This window comes from Chroicocephalus ridibundus, chromosome 11 (genome assembly GCF_963924245.1).
Source record: "Chroicocephalus ridibundus chromosome 11, bChrRid1.1, whole genome shotgun sequence".
In the NCBI taxonomy this organism is placed as follows: domain Eukaryota; kingdom Metazoa; phylum Chordata; class Aves; order Charadriiformes; family Laridae; genus Chroicocephalus; species Chroicocephalus ridibundus.
Window position 1 is genome coordinate 15,604,433 of NC_086294.1, and position 26,099 is coordinate 15,630,531.

A 26,099-nucleotide genomic window follows, 5' to 3' on the forward strand; every position below is an offset into this window, starting at 1 on the left:
GCAGGTAGATGTGAGCTTTTTGGTTTTTGTTAATAATCCAAAAAATTACACAAGGATGGCACGTTGGAGAACCGATGTGGTGAATAAGCACTGGTTTTTGTTGTTGAAATGAAATGAAAAATCAGCTAGAGAACAAGGCAGGGCTGATAAAATCTATAAATGCCAAATGTGATGGTGTCATGGGGCTGCGCATCAGCAGCAGGACTGGGCCAGGGACTGGCGAACTGGTGGTGCAGCCTCTCTGCTCTCTGCAAGCCGCCTGAGGTGTCTCCCCCAAATTCAGGGCTTCGCCGCTTTCACTCTTGGGGACAAAAATATGTCCGGCTCGTGATTCTTTCCAAAGGCCTTTGGCAGCCTCTCCTGGCAGTTGGCTGTTTCTGAAAAGGCAGGCAGTTGTTGCTAAAGCGATTTGGAAGCAGAAGTGGTGCTCTGGAGCCCTAATGCTGCAGCAGAGGGTTGGTGCCCGAGGTTGTCCCCGTTGGGAATGGGGCTGGCTTTGCACTATCGGCTCACCTTTGAAAGGAGAAGCCGGGAGGCTCATGGGCAGTACCCTTCTGTCCTTCCCTTTGTCCCCTGTGTCAGAGCATCGCTCTGTCCCCAGGAAAATATTGAAGAAACTCAGCAGCCAGCACTTCTTTGGGTACACACTAAGGATTATGCAAGTATCTGTCCCGTTCCTGAGAGCTCCCCACATCGCAGTGGCTTCAAAAAGAAGTTTCGGAGCAGCTGAATTTTATAGAAATGGACATGGGTTTATGGATGCTCCCCGAGATTAGGGCACCTAAGAGTTAATGTGAATTTCAATCAAGAAGACATTAAGAAGGGCAGAGGGAAAACAGATTAGCTGTCCTCTTGCCTTGCTCTATAAGATGAGACAATGAGAGAATGCGATGAGATCAATGGAAAAATAAAAGGAAATGAGAAATCAAAGGAAATGCTGCTTTACAGGTTATTTCATATGGCGAATTGGGAAATTTTTCCCTTCAGGGGATCAAATATTCTCTTATATTTTTAACAGAGCTGGATAACTCATGGCTGCAAAGATGAAACCCGTGATAGAGGCTGATCCCCTGCAGGGATTCAGAAGGAAACGATCCATTTCAGGTACAAGCGGTGGGATGCTGCTGGATGTCCCCTCCCTCGGTGCTCTTCAGAAGCCACGCAGAGATGCGGCATCTGCCAGAGTGTGGCTTCCTGCAGGGCTCAAGGTCCGGGTTATCGGAGCCGTGAGTCCAGGCACATCCTAACAGCTATGTCTGCTGGTCGATGCCAGCGTCTCACAGAGGCCGAGCTGCGCACACGTTCCTTCTCCAGGCCCGTTAACGAGGCAGCACTGCAGATGCTCAAAACCAAGATAGAAAAAAGAACTCCATCCTTCCCTTTCAACACTTCTGCAGTGCTTCTGGAGTCACAGTCCTCATGCCTTTAAACAGATCCTTTCTGGGGCTTCAGATTTGCTTGTGGGCATTGGCATTTATGTCCTAACCGACCTGCCCTCAGAGGCAGAAGTACTTTCCATGAGGCCCCATCCCCAGCAGTAGCTCTGCTCTCCGCGTTTCCCTGGAGGCCAGATGTGGTTTTGTTTCTTCTTCCTTTAAAGCAGATCGCTGTGCCCGCTCCACGGCTGCGGGGCATTGCTGTGCTGTGTGTGTCGTACGCTCCCACGCCTGCTTCTGCAACCACCGAACCTCTGCCCAGCTGGAAATCAACGCGAAAAGTCTTGCGCTGGAGGCTGAAAAAATAATCTCCATGTTCTCAGGGCTGGTTGCCCTGTCCTTTTGGCACTGGTGGTCAGTGGTTGGCAATCAGCTCCCGTGAGCGAAGATTCGGGGTTTTTGCATCCACAAGCTGCTGCCGAAGGCCCCTCCTCTGCGTGTGTGCACAAACAGTCCGGCTTTCCTCCTGCCCTGACGTACAAGCCCCTGGTCTGAAGTCTCGACTGGCAGCGGGCCAGTGCTGCCGGAGGCCGAAATGCATGATTTATCTTTGTGCCACTGTCATAGTTTCTCCAGACTGAGGTCTCTCTAATTAACTCCTTCACCTTCATAAATTCTTCATTAGGATTTGCAGCTCTGGTGCTTTGAACACGTTTGCTAGTGATATCAGCTAGAATTGGCACTGGTTTTCCTTCCAACCCCCTCGGTGGGCTTTTCTTTCCCTCTAGCAATGACTGTGGCCGTGCCGTGCAGCACCTCTTCCCCTTTCCATAGTGAAATTTCCATAGAAATGGCACTTTGGTGAGCCACATTTTAGCAGTAAGAATACCTCTGCTGCAATAACAGGCAGTTAAACCTCCAGAACTGAAACTCCCTGCGAATGCGGAGGACAACAGGAGAAAGCTTTTAGACAGCGTTGCTCTCCGCGTCTGCGAGCGGTGGGTGCCAGCAGAAAGCAGGCCAGCTCCGAACAACCCCCTGCCTTGCCCCACGCTCGGCTTCCAGCCTTTTGAACGTGTTTTGTTTGGATATCTTATGCTCGGGCTATTCCGTTCTCTCTAATTGCATTTAGTGCCTGGCTTGGGACAGGCTGTTGTGCTGCGAATGCAGCTGTGCCCCCGCTCCCTGCGCAGCCCACCCCTTCTCTCCGGAGCTGTCAGGTGGGACCGTTGCCTTGCGGGGTCTGTTTTTGCCAAGGAGACGTTGAAATTAATTGGCCGGTTCTTCAAAGATCTGCAGCGGCTCTTGATGTTCCTCACCGGAGTAGGGCAGCGGAAGAAAGTCGCCTGGGAAACGCTCTCCGGAAGTGAAAATTGAATTCTTTAATGCTCTTGAATAGCAAAATACAGTTTCTAAGTATGAGAAGCAGCCCACACAGCCTTTAGACATGTTTGTACCCAAACAAACCCACATTGTACCCAACGTGCTAATTTCTGTAGCACGCAAATAGTTCCAAATAAACTCTTGGGTCAGGCTGGCTGCAGAAAGAAAAAAATCCAGGATAGGTTTGCCTTTCCCACTATGCCAGCTTAATCTTGCATCTATGGCCGTGCTCATCGGTCAGGAGCGTTGTATCAGCCAAGAACGTAATTACTAATTTGACTCGTATGTGTAAGACAGGGTGGACGTGTTTTTCCTTAAAAAGCTCTTAAAACGGTCCAGTTCAAGCTAAGCAACCGTCCCCCCCTTCCCTTCACCCCCACGATTACATTCAGTGGTATTTCCAGTTACGCTGAGTTTCTCAGAAATTTCTCTTTCAATTCTTCTGTAAACTCTGGACACACCCCGGGCGGCAGACAGCTGAGGATATGGCGCACCAGTGTCGCTTTTAAAGCCTCCTATAATAACTTAATAACTCCTATAATAACTTCCATACACCTCCGGGGCTGCCTCTGTCCACTCAGTATAAATAACATCAGGGATTTCCATTCCAGCCCTTTACCTCTTCCCCGGCCTCGTGTGTCACACGGTTTGGGGTGACACTTGGAGCTGCAGAGATGGGAATCTGGCTGATGAGACCAGACAGGGAAAAAGGTGCCGTAATTGTTTTCTCAATGTCAACAACCATTTGTTTTAAGGTATAATTTGTGCCTCTGTCTGCACAAATCCGTCTGGAGCTAAAGCATGATAAGACAAGTTGATCTTTAACATTCTTTATCTTCTGGTTTGTGCTGCTGGGAGACAATTCCTAGGGCGAGGCGGCTGGATTTTGCACGTAGTCTTTCTCTAGAAAATGCAGCCGTGATGCCCACTAGGTCCAAATTTAAAGGATTCAATGGTGGGGGGGGGGTGGAGAAAGAAGAAACTGGTAGAGATTTACAGTAGCCTTGAGCTTGATGCCCTTTGCTTTGTTTTCTTTAGCCTCCAAGGGAAAAGAGCAAATGTTTTCTGCGGTGCATCTGTGTTTGCTGCTCTACAAACCCGTACAGCGTTTGTAACATTAAAAATGAAAGCAAGCCTGTGAAGAGCTGTAATTCAGACATTTACAGAGAAAAGTTGGAGGGGGAAGAGAAGCAAAACGACAAGCACGTTGCAAATTACAACAGTGCTAATGACTGAGGCGGAAATCGGGTCTGCTTCTGTGGGCGCAGACGGCGGTAGGGAATTCCTACCTCTGCAACGGCCCAGGGAGGCCAGCCCCTGGCTGAAACATGTTTTAATGTATTTATGCTTCAAAAGGGTCCTTCTTTTGAAGGAGGTGCTTTCCAGGCCCAGCTCTGGCTTTGTAGTGTTCTGCTTTTCTGCTCTCGAACACTTTGCTATCCAAAACACAGCACCCAAACTTCCAGCTACACCGGCTTGTGATGGGCATGGAGGTCACTCGCACCGCTCCTTACCAGGACTAAACACAAAGATGCTTTAAAACCAGTTTCTTGTTTAGATATAAATATTCACCTCTCTAATGTCACCATGAGTAGTCCCGCTTGCTCGAAAGCTGGTGGAAGCCAACTAAGCAAAAAAAGTAGCAGCAAAAATAGCAGTTTCCCCTCTCTGATGTCCTTGGTGGAGTTTGCTGGATGTGGGACTGATGGGGTTGACAGCGTATTGCGTATCATTTGGGAATGCCTTGAACTGTATAAACCACATATCAGGTCTTCAGGACACGTAAATCAGCGTAACTCCATCAGTTGAAGCTCCGCTGCAGAATGTTCTCGTTCTTTTCAGTGCATAGTTTTAACAAACTCAGTGGCCAAATCTCGTGTCTTTCTCCCTAATTTGTTCAAGATGTGTACTATAAATCATCCCTGTCTTTGAGCCATGGAGGAAAACTAACTTGACAAATCCCTTTCTGTATTCATTTTTGTCAAAACGTTATTTATAACAGTGGGTAGGTTGCTGATAGCTCTGTCTGTTGTTGCCCAGGACCCTGTGGGTTTGATATACATTCAGTCCAAGTCCATGCAGATGCCTTTCCTCGGCTGTTTGTGTCTCATGTTAAGACTTGTGTCTTAGAGTGAAGAATGTGATTTATTCAAAAACACTTTATAATACAGTAAGACAGATGTCAGCCATGTTAAATACCTCCATAAATTTTGCCTCTCTCAAGCAGATTAAATGTGCAATTATTTGAGGGATAACGAGGGTATCCTGCACCAAGGCAACATTTTAGTAGCCTGATAACGTGACCAGTTTTAGTGATGTCTCTTACAGAAATGAAGTTCTGTGATTGTGTTATCTCTCTCTTCTCCCACAACAAGTATTTAAACTCGATAGCTACTTCCAGCTGAGTTTAACAGAGGGCTTCTGTCACACAGACAGTTTCTGATGGGTTGCGGGTGACAGCGCTGGGCACCTGTATCTGGCTGATTTTTTCCGTGGCATGCAGGAGATGGGGAAGGTCTGGAACCACTGTTTAACACCACTGTGCTATCCATATGTGTATTCACCTGCAGAGCAGTTTGAAAAGCAGCCTGTGGCCCTGCCTGGAGCCTTCCTCTAGAGAGACGGGGGCTGCAAGGGCTAAAAAAACCCCTGAGGACTTTTTCTGCATTCATTTACGCTTTCCTCCCCCTGCAGAAACATTTTCTCCATCTCTGCCCGGGGTGGTGTTCACAACACCATCTTTCTTTGCTTGTCTCCACCCTGTCACTGACAGGTTCCCAAAGCTCCTGGGGCTGTTCCCAACCCACACGATGCTCGAAAGACAGGGCTCTCCCCATCTGCAAATTACCCAGTGCCAATTAACTTCCAAAAATAGGTGGAGAGTTAATGACTTCAAACAAAGATTGTAAGCTTTTTTATATATATACACACATATACATATATATATGTAAATTCAATATAATTACTCAGAATTAACATGAACCTTCCTTGTACTAGAGCAAGTAAACATTTGTTTCCCAAGATGTAGACTCACAATACTCTAATATTAAACGTATATATATATGCATATACATATATATATATATATGCAGGTATCACAGCTCCTTTCCAACTCACATGCCCGGGTTTCTTTCCCAGTGGGAAACGAGTTGCATGGGAACAGGGAGGCAAAGGTGACACAGTCCCATCCCAGGGCTGGGAAGTGCTTCTGGATCCAGTACCATGAGCTTGCAGGGACAAAGTCATACCGTGGATTTTTAAGGCTCTGAAATCATTTAAACAGGGTGAAATTTGCATAATCAATGCAATAGCCCCAGTAAAGCGTTGGGGTGCAGGAGGTACCCGCACTGTGGGTCTGCCCCCGTGAAACGCCGCGGCTGCAGCTCTCGTTTGCAGGGGACAGGCACCAGCCGAGGGGAAAACCTAAGAGGGGTCAGGGGGGGATACGCTAGTCCTAGGGCCCGGTGGGTGCTGACAGGAATAATTTATCTCTCTCTATTGCAGGTCAAGTGAAACTGGCCCCACGCCTCTATTTTCATGCCTCTAACACAACCTCATCTGGCTTTTGCGTTTTGTCCCACTGCCAAGCGCTGCGTAAGCCACTGCAGTGCCTCGCTGCCATTAATCACCAGAGCCTTTTCCTGGGCTGCCTCGTGCTTTCTTATAGACTATAACCTCCTTATCATTCACACATAATCTTGTTACAGCTTTATACCTACTTGCATGATCCACTTATCAGCCAATAAATCTGAGCAAGCCCAAACAGTGGATAATAACAACGCGAATTTGCCGGTTCCTGGTATTGATTTCCCAGGCACTGTCTTGGGTTGTGTCACTATGGCAGTTTCTAAACAATATATTTTTGCAGCGATGCCTAAAGCAAACACCTTGCCCCAGTTCTCCTCCCATGAACCTTGTTTATTTTTATTCCCCAGCCATTACTACTTGCTGTTTTCACCTTGAGACATTTCCTGTACAACCACCCGCCTTTCATAAATTCTTCTGTGGGCAATAAAACACTCTGCCCTCTCCCTGAGCCCTGTGGGCACGGGCAAAGTGGTCAGAGCAATCTGAATTCCAGATCCACATTTCTGAGCCTTCCCACTTTCCTTTGCCTTGATATATTTACGCTGGATTTCCGGCCAAAGGTAGGATTTTAGGAGAAAGTTGAGTTTTATTCTTGCATTAAAGAAAATCCAGATTACGGGGTGCTCTCCATCACCTGGGTCAACATGCTCATGCTGAGGGATCAAAACCCACCCCAAAAAACAATCAAAGCAGGAAACTTCAAGCATGACAGTTTTCTCCGGGTTGCGGGTGAGCTGGGAGCTAAGATTTAAGTGGCAGATGCAGAAGTTCATTGCAGTAGCTTTGAAATATGGACCTATAAATCCCCAATTTTCTACTTGCACAGCCAAGCATGTTCCTGTATATTTATTTTGGTGGATGTTAAGTGGATCAATTTTACTGAGGTTGGCTCGATTTTTTTTTTCCAGTGGAATTTAATTCAACGTAAACCCTACTCTTAGTCTTTTTGTTCATTTCCTCATTTAGACGCTTGTGCAAGGAAAGGTTGGGAGCGATCAGAAAATACTGGAAGCAAAATAAATGTTCTCTAATCTCTCTTCAAGCCCAGACTGAAATGTTATTAGTACTTTTGGGCTTGTCTGGATTAGTTTCTTAAGAAGCTGAAGCTGAACAGATCTATATAGATTATTAATTTAGTAAAACACGACCTCTCCAGGGACTGAGCCAAACGAGTATCACATTGCTTTTCTTTTCTTCCACGTACATAGAGGTTTCTGGGGTGGATACGGCCCTCCTTTAGCAGGGGATGGTGTGAGCAGGGAGATGTGAGCAGCAGTCGTGTGGGCACCATGCGGCAGCAATGGGCGATGGGTGCCTTCAGGCTCTCCTCCTCCTCCTCACCGTGCTCCTCGCTGCGTATTTGATTTAAGAAATGTGGGCTGGAAGCAGCTCATGCCTTATTGCCTCTTCCACAATGTCAGTTTGAATCGTAGCTTACGGTGATAAATATTATTACCCTTTTCAACCAGAGTAATTCCTTAATTCCTCTGAAATCTGCTGTCTTATACTTTTACCCAGTGAGGGGATGCTGATATGGAAAAAAAAGATGTTTTTCTTGGGTTTTTGTTTGAACAGCACACACAGCCCTGTTCTTCTGAACAGGGGAAAAATCTGTGAGCACATTCAAAGGTTTCATGGTTGGGTTTCTGGGCTTGCGATACCTCAGCCTTCCTAAACCTCCTGGGAGAAGAGAGGGCTGAGCCAGGAGCAGACCAGGAGGGGAGAAGGGGAAGTCATAGAGTCACAGTATCGTTATGGTTGGAAGACACCTTTAAGATCATCAAGTCCAACCGTTAACTGATGACTGCCAAGGTACCACTAAACCACGTCCCTAAGCACCATGTCTACAAGTCTTTTAAATACCTCCAGGGTGACTCAACCACTTTCCTGGGCAGCCTATTCCAATGCTTGACAATACTTCCAGTGAAGAAATTTTTCCTAATATCCAGTCTAAACCTCCCCTGGTGCAACTTGAGGCCGTTTCCTCTTGTCTTATCACTTGTTACCTCGGAGAAGAGACGGACCCCCCGCCCCCGGCTACCCCGTCCTTTCAGGGAGCTGTAGAGAGCGAGAAGGTCTCCCCTCGGCCTCCTTTTCTCCAGGCTGAACACCCCCAGCTCCCTCAGCCACTCCTCACAGCACTTGTGCTCCAGACCCCTCACCAGCTCCGTTGCCCTTCTCTGGACCCGCTCCAGCACCTCACTGTCCCTCCTGTAGTGAGGGGCCCAAAATTGAACACAGTATTTGGGGTGTGGCCTCACCAGTGCCAAGTCCGTTATTCCTGTTTCTTGTACTACAAGGAGCACAAAAAGACAAGATTGCTTTAAATGGAAAGACTTGTTTTAACTTTGTACCTGGTGCATAAATGACTGAGAGAAGTTGTGGCCACAAGGGTATAAATGGGTTGGAAATGGAAGTGGGCAGACCTGTGAAGTTGGGGGTTTTTGGCTATCACTAATTTTGGTCCAGATTAATGTTCCAGAAAATGCACAGTGAGTGATGGCTGGATCCTGGGAGACTCTGTTAAGCAGTTTTCTACCTCCTGCTAATCTCCCTTGCCCCGTCAACAGCATCCAGCCTCCCCCATGGGTGTGCTTCTATGCATGGGTGGCGCAAGCCATGGAAAAAAAGCAATCCGAAGGTGCTGGCTTTGGCCATGGAGGCTGAGTTTCCAATGGGACAGACCTGACAAATGCAGTGTGGTGCCTTACTGTACCTTATGCCCAAGGAGAGCATAAAAGGATTGATTGCTCAGTGGCGTTACATCCAGCAGTACAGCATTTAGAGCAGTATTTGCTATTTAAACCCCTTCCATGACATGTTGTAGGCTTCACCCATCCCTTGAAGGAGGGCAGAGGAAACAGAGGCCCAGAGAATGCAGGCAACAAACAACACACCATGATGGCAGTGCTTCCTGCACCTGAGCTATGATTAAATATGAAAAAAAAAGTCCGTAATGTCAAGGAATTTAGAGTTAATAATCAAATATTTAACAAGAAAGGAAGGCATACAACTGAGCGGGTTTGGCTGCTGGAGGAACTCATAAATAAGAGCGAACTGGCTCGATGGCCTCCCATTCGCTGGAGGAGACAGGCGACCAGCTCCTGCTCTGGCATCCTTGGTAACGCTCCAGCACGGCCACTCGGCTTCCAGCGGAGTAGCTGTGCCAGTGTCACCGGGAGTGCAATCTGGCTCCACGTGTCCTCCGCCGGAGGAAAGCCAGCCTGTGAGACGCGGTGGGTCCTTCCCCCTGCTATCCGAGCGCCGTTGATTGCAGCATCTGGTTGTAAGTGTGAGAGTAATTCCTTGTGGGCTTTAGTATCGGTGGTAGGAAAAAGATTGTATTTTGTGAGGTTTCCATAAGTGACACCTGCATTTCAACAGCTGAAATGCCCCGAGGCTGCTCGCTTCTGGTTACTTGGGGGGCTTTTTTAACCCTTTCCACAAGGATGGCTCCTGTGACCATTGCATGATGGCAACGTTTGGCATTTTGGGCTGGTCTTACGTGGGGATGAGCAAGATCAGGTTGTATTTATGGCCCATTTCCCTCCTTTCCTCACAAATAACTTGTTCAGGATGCATTGGTTTTTGGAGGTGGCTCTCTTTCCCTGTTGCCTGTTGAAGGACTCTGCAGGGATAGCTCAAATGCCACCATGCCCTTGTTGAAAAAGTCTCATCTTAGGTTCCTTACAGAGCCAAAGCTCCCACTGAACAACTATTCAGTATGTATAAATGGGTCAGAATCTGAGGGGTTTAGGTCACTTTGTGGAAAAGAAAACCTGCGCGCATTTAGGGACAAAATATTTTCACAATTGCAGTGAATCTGCCAAAGAAAATACACGTAAGCTATTAGGGAGGAAATCAGAATTAAACTTTGTTGCTGAGATCAGAATAGCAAAGCCTGGAAACGTGAAGCAATTTGTCTCTTGTACGAGCCATATCCAGAATCAGCAGCAATAAGTCTCAGCTTAAGCAAACAGCAAATTTTTCTCAGCTCTTTTTCTGTTTCCATAGTTTTTGATAGGAAAACGGAGTTTACACATAACCCTGACATTGTTAGTATTCTTCCAGCTGCTTTCTATTTGTGAGAGCATGTGTGTCATATTTATCTTGTATTCTTTACATAACCACAATTTTATTAGTATCTCCTTATAACCTCTCTAAACATAGTACTATTTTGGGAAGATTGTGACAATTTTGCATAAGAAAACATGGAGTGCTATATAAAATGTGAAAGGAAGAGGAGGCACTGATGATAAGTGCCTTCCCTTTAGAGCAGAATGTTTCCAGATAGTTGTCTGAAGGAAAAAGTCCCTTTGCAAAATCAACATTTACAATGTGCAAATTTCAGTGCTGGGAAGTACTTTTAATTTCCTTTTGGAAAAATTAAATTGATTTCCTAGTCTTATCAGACAGGCACTTCTCAATTCTCTTTCTGCGTACTGGCAGAAAACAATGTGAGTAAAGGTCTTCTAAGAGGGCATGTAAAAAATAGTAAAAAAATCACTCTCAGTGCTCCTAAAATGGAATTGATTTATTATGTATTTTTTGTTCATGTCTTACTTTACATTCCAATGTAGGATGAACATTTTTAAAACATTATACATTTTTGTGGGAAAGGAGTTCCATGTTCTTTTGTCAAAATAAGTAGAGTAAAGGTGGATACTTCTTTCCTGTTTTTCGTAATGATATTTTTGTATGGTAACAGAGGTGGGCTATGCCACTGTCCATCTAAACTTTAATCACGTGTACAACCTTCAGCATCAGAATGAATTTAAAACTATTGCTGTGCTTAGAGCATCAAGAATGCTTACGTGGCTAATTTTGGCCCCAGCCAAGCGCTTTTCTGGTTCCGACTGAAATGATCAACCCGACGTACGGAAATAGCAGTTTGATTTTTGCCTCCCCTTAATATTTCTAGGCACAGTCATGGGGTCATTGATACAATTCATGCAACAGAAAGATTATTGTCCAGTTTGGGACTTTTCAGACTTTTTTTTCATTTGATTTCCGAACAGGCTTCCAGGAAAACCCGTCTACATCGCTGAAGGTATTGCTGTGATTCATGACTCCTTCCTATTTTCCAGTAAAAACAGGCTTAATCCATTTAAGTCCCTTCCAAATTAATTGGCATGTTTAGCAGTTTCCAGCAATAAATATTATTACATCTGTTCCATTGTTTCCTGCTGAAAAGTTGTTTTGATTTTAATTTGTTTCTGACGATTCCCCCCAGCCTCCCGTTTGGGGAACTCATTCCCTTTTAATTGATTTTGTTTGCAGCCCGGCTCCGCTGCCGGCGTTTCCCCGCGCAGCTGCCTGCACCGCACCCGCCGGCACGGCGGCAAACGCCTCTGCCAAAAAATGCGCCTTGGTGCCATAACGTGATGGGATTTGATGAGTTTCAACAGCCGAGCTGAGGGTCATCATCAAAAAGTGATGCTCTTGGAGCAGAGCAGTCATATCTACACGCGGCAATTTTCTGAACTTCCTTGTATATGGCTCCTTTCACCTTCTCTGCATCCCTAATTGCTGGGCTTGCCATGGGAGCGGACACAGCATGGCCAACATCCGCTATGCTGCTGGTGAAATATTCACCAGTTTTCTTTAAATTAAAGGTATTGCACGGTGTTTTCTGTGTTGAAATACATCACGGATGGAGGTTGTGTGTGCTGTCCCTCGGCTGGTGGCCGCAGGGTTTCTGACGGCGTGGAGGCACGCTCATAAATCCAGTAATTGATGGGCACATTTCTAGTGTCGAGGTTCACCACAAATCTCTTCCCAGAGAAAAAACAAATCACTGGTTGGACACGTCAACTTTTCAGGCCCCACGACTGAGGTTTGATTACCTGCAGCCATTCTTGATTTATGTTTTTCTCATTCATAACAACAGAGTGACTTTGCTAGCTTCTCCATCCATATGAAAAGGCTACTGCAAACCTGAGTAACGTATTGATTAACTGTTGGTCGTGATTGCTTTTATTTCACTACTTTACTGCCCGGGGCTTCTCTAAACTCAGTTTTGGTGAACTTAGAGCTGGAGTGAAACACATACTTTGCATGGAGGGTTTCTTCTTTACATGTTAACGTTTTAATCGTGTTTCCCGTGAACACACACGACCGTGGAGTTTATTTTCATCTCAGGATTTCTTGTGAAATTGTGAATTGCTGAGGACGTGCTAGGGGTGCTGCGGGCTGCGAAGGTCCCCTTTGCTGTGCTGGTGAGGAGCGTGGGGGGTCCAAGGACCAAGCCGGGCAAGCACACGTTCCCTCAACCCCAGAGGAATCGGACCTTTTCCCACCCACCCTGGGCTCCCAGCTTAGCACTGCAGTTCGCTCTGATGATTTATTTTAGGTCAGTTCCTGCTGGTGGTGACAAGTGACTTTGGGTGATCTGTGTGCTTAATATAACAAGCAGAATCACCAGGGAATGTTATTTATCTTGAGTTATAGATTGGTTAGTGACTTCTATGTCTTGCGATGCACAACTGGTATACAGATTTGAGCAAAACCACATACACGTGTATTGTCAGCAATCCATTTCTAAGAATGTGGTCATATCATCTTTTTCCTTTACAAAACCAGCTGAAACTATTGACATGGCAAAAAAAAAAAAAAAAGAAAGAAGCATCTATTGAGGTTTTTTACTTTCTTTTGGGATCCTTCAAATAAATTAAAAGCCAGTATATGGGAAGGTGTCATGTGAATTACGGACTCCTACTCACACGGTGACTGTTCAGTCAAAGCAGTCTGGCCCACGTGCTGCCAGGGCTGTGCAGATGTTTTGATTTTCATGCAGAGCTGGGGAACTAAGCAGTAGACAGAACTGGGAGCAAAACACTGTAGGTTTTTTTCTGTAAAAACAGGTTTTCCAATAGGACTAAACACCCTGTAGTCATCTGCTGTGGTGGGCATTCTGCTGACAGCATGCTGGTACCTTCTGCAAACCTAAACTCTGCTGGTGCATGTACACACAGGCAAACCCACCCAAATCAAGCTAATTATTTTTGCATTTTTGGAAGTCATTTTTGACCCCGTGCATCTCCTGCACTGTCCCCGTTGGCTGCTCTTCAGCCTCCTGTAGTCCAGGGTTGAACCTTGGATGCTGTGTTACAGAGGTGCATCGTTAGTCCTTCCCACTGAACATCTGGTCCTGCTTGCTGTTACTCTCCTCCATCCAAATTTTGCAAATGTCCTTAAGTATTTTGGACCGCTTGTCGCTGTTCAGAAGGGACAAGCACCTTGATGAATAACATCAGGTGCAGTGGAGCAGCGGAAATGGCCAGTAGATGAGTTTCAGTGGGGAAGACAGAAGCAATCCGGATGAGAAATTGGAGGGGTGGGATGCCTGCAGATGCGCGCCGGCCCCTGCCGAATAGCCGGGGTAGCCTATTGCCCATGGACGAACCGGGAGAGGTTTCTAGGACAACTGCTGGGCTTTGGGAGCAGGGAAAGAATGGAGCCAAATCTTAAAGTCAGATGAGGAGAAAATGAGTAACATCTGCTGAGACGTGTGAAAGAGCCATTTGTGCTCACTGCAACCCGAAGCGTTCCTCGAGCGGCCACCACAGGCGTGGGCCGGGCTCCCTGTCCCCGCACACATGCTGGCCGGCCGAGGGGGTCGTTAGGGATGATTTATGCGCTCGTTACAGCCACGGCTCCGGACACTGCGCTGTGCTTCACTGGTGCATCCCCCCAGGCCTCGGCACCCACACGGGGACTTCATTTCACCTCTGTGTATTCACAGAGAAAAGCCTCTGTCCTGTCCAGAGGCTGCAGAGAGGTGAGGTCCCGGGGATGCCGCTGTTGTATGTTTATTAGTTGTATTCATGGGTCATAAATAACAGGCTTCTGCCATTATTCCACTCCTGCCATCTGACGCCGTGCGTGCCGTGACACCATGGGTGCACAGAGCTGCATGTCCTCTGCATCTCCCCGGGGCAGCCTCTCCCTGCTGATGCTAAGGGTGAATTTCCCCTTCACTTCGATGGGGCAAATAACTCTCCTGCTTCTCCTGCTGGCCCCTCTGCTATTTTAACGGATCAGCTTTTTGTCTCTAATTAGGCTATTTTCTGTGATGTGGAATGGGGTTGGAAATGTTCGAGTCGGAGGTAGTGAACAGTCCAGAAGGATTGCACCTGGGGTAGCTAATCAGCGGCCGCTTCAGAGAGCTGAAATTAGGAAAGCACACAAAAGAGCGAGCAATTTTGAAAATGAGGATGAGCGGCCCTAAATTTCTAAGAGCAATTATGTTTTCACAGCTGTGCTGGTTGCCCCAAATGCATAGAAATCAAGTCAAAACCAAACTCCTTTAGCTCAAAGAAAATTAACCTTCATATTGAAACTCAATGAGAAGTAAATTTACTTTGCCTTCAAATGAATAATATAGTCTTGAAAAAACGTAGTGGCAAGTTATGTTGTAATTACATTCTTTGAATTAAAGTTTGCTAGTCCAAACAAAATAAATAGAAACACAGGCAGGGCAATAGATATATTATACTTGGAATAAAATTTGGCCTTGGTATATTGTTTTCATGCTGAAGCCATGCCAAAGTTAATCTACTGTAATTGCGTCTATCGCCAGCTTCTAATATAAATAAAGGAGACAACCCGGGAGCTGTTAATATAAGTCTTTCATTAAAATCTTGTTGCCACCATGGAAGGACTTGGCCAGATCTCATTTCTTGCGGATCAGACCAAGAGTTACTGAATTACTCAATAGCTGTAAATTTGGCTTTGAAGGCAGCCAGCGAACGTTTCCCTGCAGCTCCCACTCTGCCACTGCCAATAAAGATTCCTGGGGAGGAGGAACGCGGGAGCAGTTCCCTTTTTATCTGCAATGGGCAATGGGTGCTGATGGGAATCAAGCTGTCTGCGCCAGCGTTTGCTCAGAGGGGTTTACGGGGGATTGGGGGGGCCCCGGGAGGTCAGGAGCAGAGGCATGCGGTGGATACAGCTCTTTTGCACCAGGGCTCGGCTTAGGCTGGAAGCTGGGTTTAATTCAATCTCTTCCTTTGCTCTAACAGCATCCTTTTTCTCACAGATACTGAGGATTAGTAGGTATTTCTGATAGAAAAAGCTTTCTACAGAATGGTATAAGGACAGAGAGGGAGCTATTTCTTACAGGGGTGGGATTTAATCCTCTGTGTTTAATTTTTAAGCATGCTTTTACGGGACTCGCTTTCTGTCCGCCTCTGCCCTGCCTGCCCCTTGCAGAGGGGCACAGCCCGTGGCTTGCTCCCATCCTGCTCAGCACCCTTGGGTCCCACCATTAGTATCTCTGGGATGCCCTCTGCACCTTTCCTGAAGACAGGCTCTTCTGCTGTCTTTAAGAGGCACCAGATTTTTTTCTCTTTTGCTGTCTTTCTGCGAGTTCCCGCTATCCCTTTCTTTCATCCTGCTTTCTGGATGCTCAAGGGCTTTCTCTGAACAAGGTATTAAATTGCAGTGGGCCAAAAACCACACTGGCCACAGGGTTAGGAAGGATGCCTGGTTGGTGATGCTTGTGGGAGTCTTCTGGCTCGAGGGTCTCAAAGAGCTTTTCCACGCCTGACCTTATCCCCTGCCAGGCAGTGTACAGCACTGGTTTGGGGGTCTCCCAAAAAAGACTAGCCTTAATTTCATACAACTGAAAAAGATGCTGGGGAACATGGTGAATGGAGCTCTCTACATGTGTCACTAATGTAATAGAAGTAGAGAAAGAAATAGTTTGACTCACATTCCTAAAGTTATTAAGCAGCAGAAGTGAAAAAAAAATCCTCTCCTACGTTTGATACATTTTTCCCTAAGTGACTATTACTTGTTTCTTTGCATCCAAAATAGGAAATTATCAAGATTATGAAATCCAAAGGAAATAGAGAAAGTGAGTAGGTAGGACAGGGTACTGAGGAGAGGTTAAATCCTTTAGCAAACCTTGTCTTCTTCCATATAATGTGAAATATTCCAGGTTTGATCATCTGCAGCTTATTTTATGTTCTTTACAGTTCATTGTTTGTTCCATTGGAAAAAGGTTTAATTTTTTTAGCCTGTCCCTATGTGAGATCAGATGTTCATCAGCGTTCTCCCCTCTCCTTCCAAGGGCTGAGTTCACTTGGCTGTTTCTTGGGGACAGTATTGAGGGGAAACCCATGCATTTAACCATTCTGTGGTTATAAATTGAGGGTTAAAAAATATTCCCTTGCCCATTAACTTTGTATGCATTAAAGTCTAACTTCTATATTCAGCTCGTTCTCTAGGGCATTGCCCAGGTCACCCTGGCTGTGACCGTGGGCACATCCCTGTCCCCCAAGGACAGGCTGCCTCACCTCCTTGCTTTAGAATGCACCCATACCGATTGCTTGGGGAAGTAAAGCTGGGATCTGCTAAAGCATCTTGCTGTAGGAAAGATCACAGAAATGAAAAGAAAAATGTTGACGATGAAGGGAAAAATTTCCCATCTGTGGGTTGATGTTTAACCCTCACTCTCCCTAGGTGTCTACTTGGTTGATGGATGGCAAGCTGATTATATCTGCCCCCAAAGTCTCTTGCTCCTTGAGAATCCTGGAAAAACCCCCACACAAATGTAGAAACTTGTCTGTTGTATCAACAGATTGAGAAAAAGGGAGAGAAACCAAAAAAGCACACAGACATCGGTAAGGATTTATGCTCGGGTCTGTGTCTTTGGCGAGGTGCCCATCTCCTGCCGTCCCACTGATTGATCTCCAGCTCCTTTGCAAAGCTGGGATCGGGAGCTGGGTCCTCAGGCACTTTCCTCCTGCCCTGTGACAAAGGAGAGGAAAGCGGGGCTGGCCCCTTTTCCCAAAACACCTTGGGCAAGCCCAGGGGCCCTGGCCTGAGGAGAGCTCACGGCACAAAACAAAGGGAATGGGATCCCGAGGAGCCGTGTTCGCCCCATCAGTTTGCTCCGGCAGCCAGACCACACAGTGCACATGGAAAATATGCAAGCTGGGAAGTGTCTGCTGGCTCTGGCTCCCTTTATATTTTGGACCATTCTTTTTGTCCACATTTAATTTAATGCATAAGCATCCCGTGAAAATATCAAAAGGAAGCGGTCCTGCCAATGAAGACCTTTTGGTCTGCTCTGAAGCACTGTGACGTGAATGTAATGTAAACTGAAGGAACGAGGCTGGGTAAAGCTGGAGCTGTGCAGTCACCTTTTGACTTAATATATGTAGAACAGGGAGCCGTCCGTGCATTTACATGGGCACCATTGGGAATGGTCCGTGAGAGCTCCCCTTTGCTGCTGGCAAAGAGGTAAAGTCCTTGAATTCAATTCAGGAGCATGAAACTGAGTGTAACTAAACCCAGGATTTGTCACTTCAAGTACAGATCTTCAGCTAACGAAAGCTGCATATACACTTAAAAATTCCTTAATTTTGAGTACTTTGCTGTGCAGTAAACAAAGATTTTGTGCCTGTTTTCCTATATAAATATTTATAACAAAGTTGGTGGCTACTGGTCGAATGCGAACATTTGTTGTTCTCAGCATTTTTGGACATAATCTACCAAAGATTTACATGTGGTTTTAATACACAGTAACTTTCTACTGCTGGAAGGCCTTGGATTAAGATCAGCTACGGGATTTGTGTCTAGAAGAGGAGACTTAGAGTTTGATGTGCAGAAGGTTTTATGTGTTTGTTGATCAGAGGCCGTTTGATAAAGATGCTTGGAAATGGGCAGGTTGCACACAGGGATGGGACTGTAACACATTCAGATCGACTTGTGGCTGTTCCCTTAGTGGGTCGAAACAGAGATACATATAAGCACACCCAGTTTCCTATAGATTTTGAAAGGATTTGTGCAGAAATGGACTGGGTTTTGTCGCTGTGACCTGGATGACCTGTGAGGACCAAGGGTGTGCAGAGGCCAAAGGAAAGAGTTTAAAGATGTAAAGAACAGTTGCGTGGGCAGGCCTCACCTAAACTAGGACTTGGGCTGGGAGTCAGTTGGTCAAAAAACATCACCCCCCATTTGTCCTTGGTGTTTTAAGCTTGCTTTGTAATGGCGGAACAGAAGCAGACACTTCTGTGTGCAATTTCAGTCGTCTTAAAGTAGATTCCCAGGCAAGAGAGGTAAATGGCAGCCTGGCTCCCATTTATACCTCTCTGGTGGGTGGCCCTGGTGGGTGACCCTGGTGGGTGACCGGTCCCAGGTGTCTGTTGGTGCTGACTGGGGCTGTCGATTTCTTTTGTACGTTTGTAAACCGTGCCGTAAGTAAATACTCCCACCTGTGTCCGTCTCCCAGCGGCTCCTCCTGCCCCGCACGCCACAGCTTCACGCACCAGCATTTTTCCTTTGTACAAACTGAATGACCAGAAGTTATATTTGAAATGAATCAAAGTCAGTAGTAACCAGCAATGCGTGCGGGCAGAGCTACCTGGTAAAATGCTGGACCCCAGATGAGGTGACTTAGAGACTCCCCAGATCATTCCCCTCAAGCCATAAGGAGAAGAAGAAGGGGAGATGCCATCTTCCTTCAGGAATGCGAGCAACCTCTCGCCATAAAACCAATGTGAAATGCAAACAATTATAAATTCACAATCCGTGTTCTGCCAGTAAGCAGAGTTCTCCTGGATTTGCTAATGAGAAAATTGATGGAATTTATTTTAATCTGAACAAGATTCCCTAAATTCTGGAAACAGGAGAGTGGGCTGTTGCGGACAGGCGGGTAGGGGAGCTCAGAGAGGTGATGGCATGGTGGCATCTCACTGCTTCCCTGGTGATGCTGTGTGGGGACCGTGGTGCACCAGCCCGAAGCGGCCGGTCCCTGCGCTGCTGCGTGCCGGGGAGGTGACGGAGTGGGACAAGCAGTTTAAGCCAGGCTCGAGCACTGGCAGCAAACATAATGTTCAACTCTTCTTTTTTTTTTTTTTTTATTTTTTTCCCTTTAGTGGGAAAGTTACAGTCTCAGCTTTCTCATAGCATTAACTCTCCCTGGGCATTTCAAGGATGGCACTGTTGGAGAAGTCCTGTTTTAAAACTGTGCGGCCTCACTCGAGTCGTTTGAAGTCCAGGGAGCCTGGCAAAGCTCTCTGGTTCTGTCCTTAGCATCAGACTGCTGAGAAAGACTTGAGAAGGGCAGAAGTCAGCAGCACAATTGGTATTACCATCCAAAAAGAGGGGGAAAAGGGGATATAACTCAGGGCAAAACATGGCCTTGATCTCACTGCTGTCACAGACAAAAAGCCTCGCTGTGTTTAAAGAAAAACAATTCCTCTCTACTGCATTTGTTCCTCCTTCCCCACACCGACACTCAGGACAAGTTGCTTTTTACAGCTGCAGCTTTAGGACACTCAGTAACGCGTGTGATATCCTACTCCTGTGGCACCTCCTTATTCCCCTTTTCAGGCTGTGACAGACGTAATCCTGCCACTAGCAGAATGCAACAGGTAATATATTTTGCCGGGTATAAAAGCAGTCCTTGCAGTTTCCATAACTTGTTTGGGCTTGTTATGATTGTCCACAGCCTCTCCGCTACATTGGCGCAAGCACAAAATACCCATTGCGTTTTAGAAGGAGCCTCCGGAGATGAGAAACGAGCAGTGTGGAGATGAGAATTAATACATCATGTGTGAACTGGCCTTTTTTGCTTTGTTTGTTTTGCTCTGTGTTAATGGACCAAAGAGCTACCCTTGACAACAGATGGAAAATTAGTCCCAGGATCGACCAGGGGCTCTAGTGAAGACCATGGCCCATTGCACAGGAAGGATGCATTCACTATCCGGAAGATCTTACAGTCTAATTTAAGGCAGGAAACAGAAGGAAGGTAGATGAGGAGGAGGAATGGGATGGGGGGGGAGAGATATAGCCTCCAGGAAAGTCATTAAGGAACACATGCCTTCCTTACTTCATGTCTTTTTAAGGTCTATTTTATCTCTCTCTGTTGGGCTTTGAACCTTTTGGAGTTTATTTAAGCTATTGCAAACTTGCTGATTTAGGGAGCAAATAAGCCTTTGGGATCAAAGCAGCTGGTATTGTCAGAGGTATTGAGGGTGAAATAACACATTAGCAGAAGGAGAGCCGAGAATAAAAATGGAAAGAAAATCCAACTTGATATTTTGTTCTCTTTTGCTTTTAACCTCCTTCCCAGCTTGATCCTTTTCATTTGAACAGGTATTAATTCTCTTTGTGTGTATCCCAACAGTATAAATATTTAATGGTCCTAGATTACAGAGCTGAAATATGAGATTAGTTCCAACCTTAAAAATTTGTGCAGGATCTCTTCTTCACATTTAGATGACTCCCACATTGCAGGGAGAAAGAAATATCTTCCATCTCTGCGGGAGGAGCATCACAAGCTTTATTTTGAGTTCATTTTCTTTTTTTGGTCTTGTTTGAGGCTCAGAAGACACAAACACCTCGCCCACCCCCAGTCTTGCCATTGCTATTTTCCTGTGACATGCTATGACAAACCGAATGATAGCTCCAGGGTACTGGGGGGACTGGGGTGTGCAGGATCATGAGCCTGAACCCTGTTTCCTACCCATAGCAAGCAGGGTATTCGGCTTGGAAAAATCCATGCAAATATGGTAAATATGGGTAAGGTAATATGGCAGGGTCAATGCAAGTATGGCAAAGTTACTTGCACCAGTAACTCTCTTCCTTCACCAGTAACTCTTTTCCTTTCACTCGTAAATAAGACAAAGGGGGAATACAGAGCAGAGGAACATCGGCCACTGATTTTCAGAGGGCTAATGTGGCAAGTAATGGAGACTGCAGTACTTAGGTCCTCTGAAGGTCAGGCCATGCCTTTACAAGCCTATATACAAATTTAGGTGCCTACTTTCAAGCCCACAAAGGGTAAAAAAGAAAAGAACTTGATGATGATGTAAAATGGCATAACTGTTGGTAAAACCTTGGGAACTGAAGCCAAAGCCAAATGGGATATCAGACGCAGTCTCCCTTTCGGGGACAATGGAGATTTTCCAAGTCAATCAGCAATGCTGCTGGAGACACCACCTCCCAGGTTGAGCTATGGCTCTCCTTCCTTTTGGTAGGATGGATGGATCGAAGGAATAATGGAAACCAGTCAAAATTCAGATACCCAGACGCCCTCGTCCACTGCTCGTGGACAGAGCAACACAGCTCAACCACGTCTAGCAACAAAAGACCTCCTACTGATGGGAAGTGAACAGCACCTAACGTGATTAATTAATGACACATATCAAGACATAGAACACAAAAAGCATTACAGACAAAATGCAAAGAGAGAAATGATCTGAAGAAGAGATTTAAAGTTGACTCCTAAGCTTTAACCCGTGGGAACAGCAGGTTTTGCAGGACTTTGGCACCCGTGTAATTAGCTGGTTTTGCTGAGCACGACAGCTCAGGTGACGTCAGACCCTGCTGGGATCATCAACTTGTCTTTTAAATCCATCTCTGCTCTGGGAACGAGTGCTGCAAATGTCAAAGGAGCTTAAAATATTCATTACCAAAACTCATCATTCCAGCCCCGAAATGTTCACGGTGATTACCTCAGTTGGTTTCAGTAGGGTTTGGAGAGTTGCCAGCCGCATTATGTGATAAGCCACAACAAGTCAGTATTGACAGAGGAGTCAAAAATAAAAGTGTAAAGGACTGTCCGTTTTCCTCATCCTTCAGCCAAAAGCAAGTTTTCAAAACTTCTGCGCTCTGTTCTAAAATCCTTTTACTCAGGTGACATTTAAAGTCTGGGGCTTACAAGTGTGATTTCACAGGATTAATGTGATGCTGCCATTAGCACGTGAATGTGTACGTGACATTCCCGTGCACATATTTGTAGTGAAAATGGGACAGATCCGCAGCTCATGTAAACCTCCGAGTCCCTTTTTATGGCTCTCCTTTGATTTATGCAAGCTGAGATTTTGAGGCAAACTCAGTAGTTTGCTCTTCAGTCCCTTTTTTTAATTAATGATATCAAAGTATGCTCTCTAGAGAGAGTCAGAGTGAAGATACAGTAACTTTTCTGGTTAGATGAAAGATCTAAAACATTGCTGAAAAAATTGTTTCCAGGCATTTCAAACGATAGGGTCTTTTTTCCCGTTTTCAACAGTTTCAAAAAGAAAAAAAGAAGTATTTCTTTTCTCTTAAAAACTTAATCTGTTTCTTCTTGAAAATGATGAAACAAAGTACATAGGCAATTTTGGAAATACTTTTAGTTCTTTTTGGAAATATTGCTAAATGAACATGAGTGTATTATTCAAACATATTAATCTATTTTCCAAAAAAAACCTTTTCAGAAGAAAACACTTGCCCGCTGCTAATGAGAAGGTGTTTACTGGCTGTTTCAGATTGCTTTGGTTGTATTCTGTACATGTTTGTTGTTTGGATTTACTCGGTGTTTTAATTAATTCAGCTCACCTGAAATAGGCTTAAATTGCAATTTTCAGCAAATTCATTTTATTGCCTCTCAACAGACTGGGCATTAATTACTTTTGTAATTTAAAAAAAAAAAAAAAGCATATGGGGAGTAAATACGCCTTCAGCTCTTTTGGATGCTTTAAATTACCCTCTTTTAAGAGGCGCTGGCAGAACTCAGCCCTGTTAGGGACATGATGGAGGTGTTCCCCCAGCCCTGGGATGTGGCTGCGTGGGCACCATGCTGCCGCACGGCCCTGTGTCACCTGGGATGCGGCCTCAGCACGTGGGAATTGCAATCGCTATTTAAAAAAAAAACAGGCATTTATGTCACTATTAAGAAATCGTTTGGGGGCAATATAGCCAAGTTCCGCTGGACCGATTTAGCCCCATCAGTGTGTTTGGCAGGTACGTATTGGCCTTGGTCTGTAAAGGAAAGCCGGTGATGCACAAGCTTCTCCTTCTCTCTTGTCCTGTTAGCAAAACAAACCATTCGAAATCGAGGAGTCATGCCCTAACTGTCATGAGATGGGCTTAATAACTGTGAAAATAAATGGAGAGGGTGGTTGTCTTTTGATTTTGAGCCATCAGGTTAATGAAGTCTAGAGTTCTGCTGTTCAAGTAAAATGGTTTGAGAATGCGGGATCTAATGTAATCTCATTACTCCAGTTTGAGAAATTAAAGACAACTCTGGTTGCAATAGGAGCAGGTTCCAATGAAGCAACGCAGCTTCCTATGAGTAAAGAGCATCCACCAGGACTGCACAAAGTCCTCGTTGCCGGGCTCTTTTCCACCTGGGAGGGAGCTAGGCTAAAGGGGCAAACATGAGAAGCAAACGAATGTCCTCAGTTTCCATTTCTGTAATTTAAGATAAAAACATTAAAGGCACTTGCCATGGCTTTGGTTGCAGCTCAAAACACCATGTCCCCATCTCGGAGCTATCAACAGAGGGGTGATGGACCAAAGGAGAGCTTGAACCTCATCACTTAGACGCAGCAGCTTTCTAGGCAAATGCACTTTGAGTAGAAATTTGGCTTTTAATCAGTCCCACCCTAAGCGACTCTCCGTCCCGCGAGAGGAAAGGAGCCTGCCCGACTCCTGGGTCCCTCCTGCCCCCAAACACGATCTGGGCTTGAATAGAGAGGCTGTTGGCAATTTTTATTCTGGTCATTTACTCCTTCTTGCAGAGTCCAACTCTGCAGTACAGATGTTAAGGCACAGCTGTTTATCATTTTTTTTTCTGGTCAGTCATGTGAATTGTCCCCTGGTAGGTTGCTTTTTTTTTTTTTTTTTAAGTCTAATGTCTGCTGGCAAAATCTATGATTTTTCTTTTTTTGTTGTTTTTTAACTCACATAATTAGTCACAGTCCCTGAGAAAAGACATGAAATGCTCCAGCAAAAAGATGTATATGTCAGCTGTGGATTCCTCCCTGTCACCTTCACGGTGAGGAGGCGTCTCAGCAGCTGTGCTAGAAATGTGGGCTTCTTGGCTGTGTGGTCCTGCTGCTGCATCACACATCCCGATTTGGATCTGCATGCTCATTTTTAGCACAGCTTCACTTCAAGTGAATCCCCCAGCCCAGTCCCTCCCCTCCCGTCATTCCCCTGGGCTCATCCTGGTCCTGCAAAGAGGTGCTGGAGCTCAGCATCCCGTGCTGAAGCCAGCGAGCACCATTGGACCATGCAAGGTGGGAGCAGGAACTTCTCCAGGCATTTGAGACCATGTGGGAATCATCATTTTCCAGCAAATATGTTTTGAGTGCGGTCCTTCCGCTAACGCGTCTCCTCTGACAGCCTGGGCTGCCGGCTCCCCAAAGCCATGGGGAGAACATGGTGCCCTGTAGACAGGAGAAGGGAGCTGTTTTGTGGGTTATGTCCTAAGCCATCTGAAGTGGGGCTACAAGAAAGCTGGAGAGAGACATTTTACAAGGGTGTGTAGTGATAGGATGAGGGGTAATGGCTTCAGACTGGAGGCGGGGAGACTTAGATGAGATCTCAGTATGAAATTTTTCACTGTGAGGGTGGTGAGCCTCTGGCCCAGGTTGCCCAGAGAAGCTGTGGCTGCCCCATCCCTGGAGGGGTTCAAGGCCAGGTTGGACGGGGCTTGGAGCAACCTGGTGTGGTGGGAGGTGTCCCTGCCCAGGGCAGGGGGTTAGAACTGGATGGTCTTTAAGGTCCCTTCCAACTCTAACCATTCTATGATTCTGTGATCTTGAGGTCAGGTCACAGAGTAGTTAAGTGCAGGCAGCTTCTTGCCTTCAGGTTTGGGAATAAAACTCGTGCATGCAGGGAATTTGTCTTTCTCCCATAATTTAGTTTCAGAAAAACAGATTTACATCAGCTTGACAGAGCAGTAGAGATTTGGCTGCTGGTCTACGTAATATATCTACATAAGATAATATATGTCTGTGTAGGCTGATATAGTTTTAGGTAGCCCTCTGATACCAGTAACCACACCAAAAAAGAGAAAAGTTTTGAAAGCTTTTTTTGTGTGTGTTTCCTCTTCTCTTCCACCCCTAAAGTGAAAACAAGCAGATAAAAATCAGACGTATCAAGTTTGCAAACTCTTCCTGAAGCCAGGAGTGGGGCTGGGCAGCGAAGATTCCAGATCCCAACTCTTCTGTTGGCTTGCGGGGATGCCGGCCGTGGGAGCTGCTTTTGTGGCTGTGCAAGGAGTGGCCCATTTCAAAGCAGGGGTGGGAATTTATTCCCAGGAAGTACAAATAAATCTCTCCCTCTGCAGCGTGGCTGCGTGCAAGCGCGGGACGGCTGCAGGAGCAGCCACAGTTCAGTACCGGGGCACGGCGAGGCTTCGCTGGGATGGATGAAAGCAAATTTCTGGATGCTGCTGGGGCATGTGTTCACAATTCCTCCTTTCCTACCGTTTTAACGGGTTCCCATGCGTTTACTCATCCTTTATAGAGTGTTAATCTCCTGTTGCCCATTTTCCAAGGGTTTGTAACTGCCATCTGTTTGTAAACTGACGCTCTTCAGCAATGATAGCCTTGACCAAAAAAGTGATTTAAAAAGAATTTCTTGATTGAAAAAATATTGTGTCAGGCAGATGATAAACAGGTGGTAACTGGAGGGAAGTCTGGTTTACCAGTAGGAAATAAAATTGTTCCATAAATCCAGTGAAATCCTATTACAATGGTGGGGTTGACCAGGGCATAAAGATAAGGGTAAAGATCCTTGATTTTTCTTTAAATTACAGTTTTGAGTATCTCATAGAATAAATGGGAATGTCCTTTCTGTGCCAGGAGACAGGTGAGGATGGGTTTTAGGAGAGTTAATTACTTCATTTCAATGAAAGGAGACAGGAGGTTCTGGCTGTTGTACCAGCTTTCCCATATCTGCATGGGCATCTCTTGGCTGCTTTTGCACCCCGTAGCTCTCAGTTGTGGGGCTGGGGAAAATTTG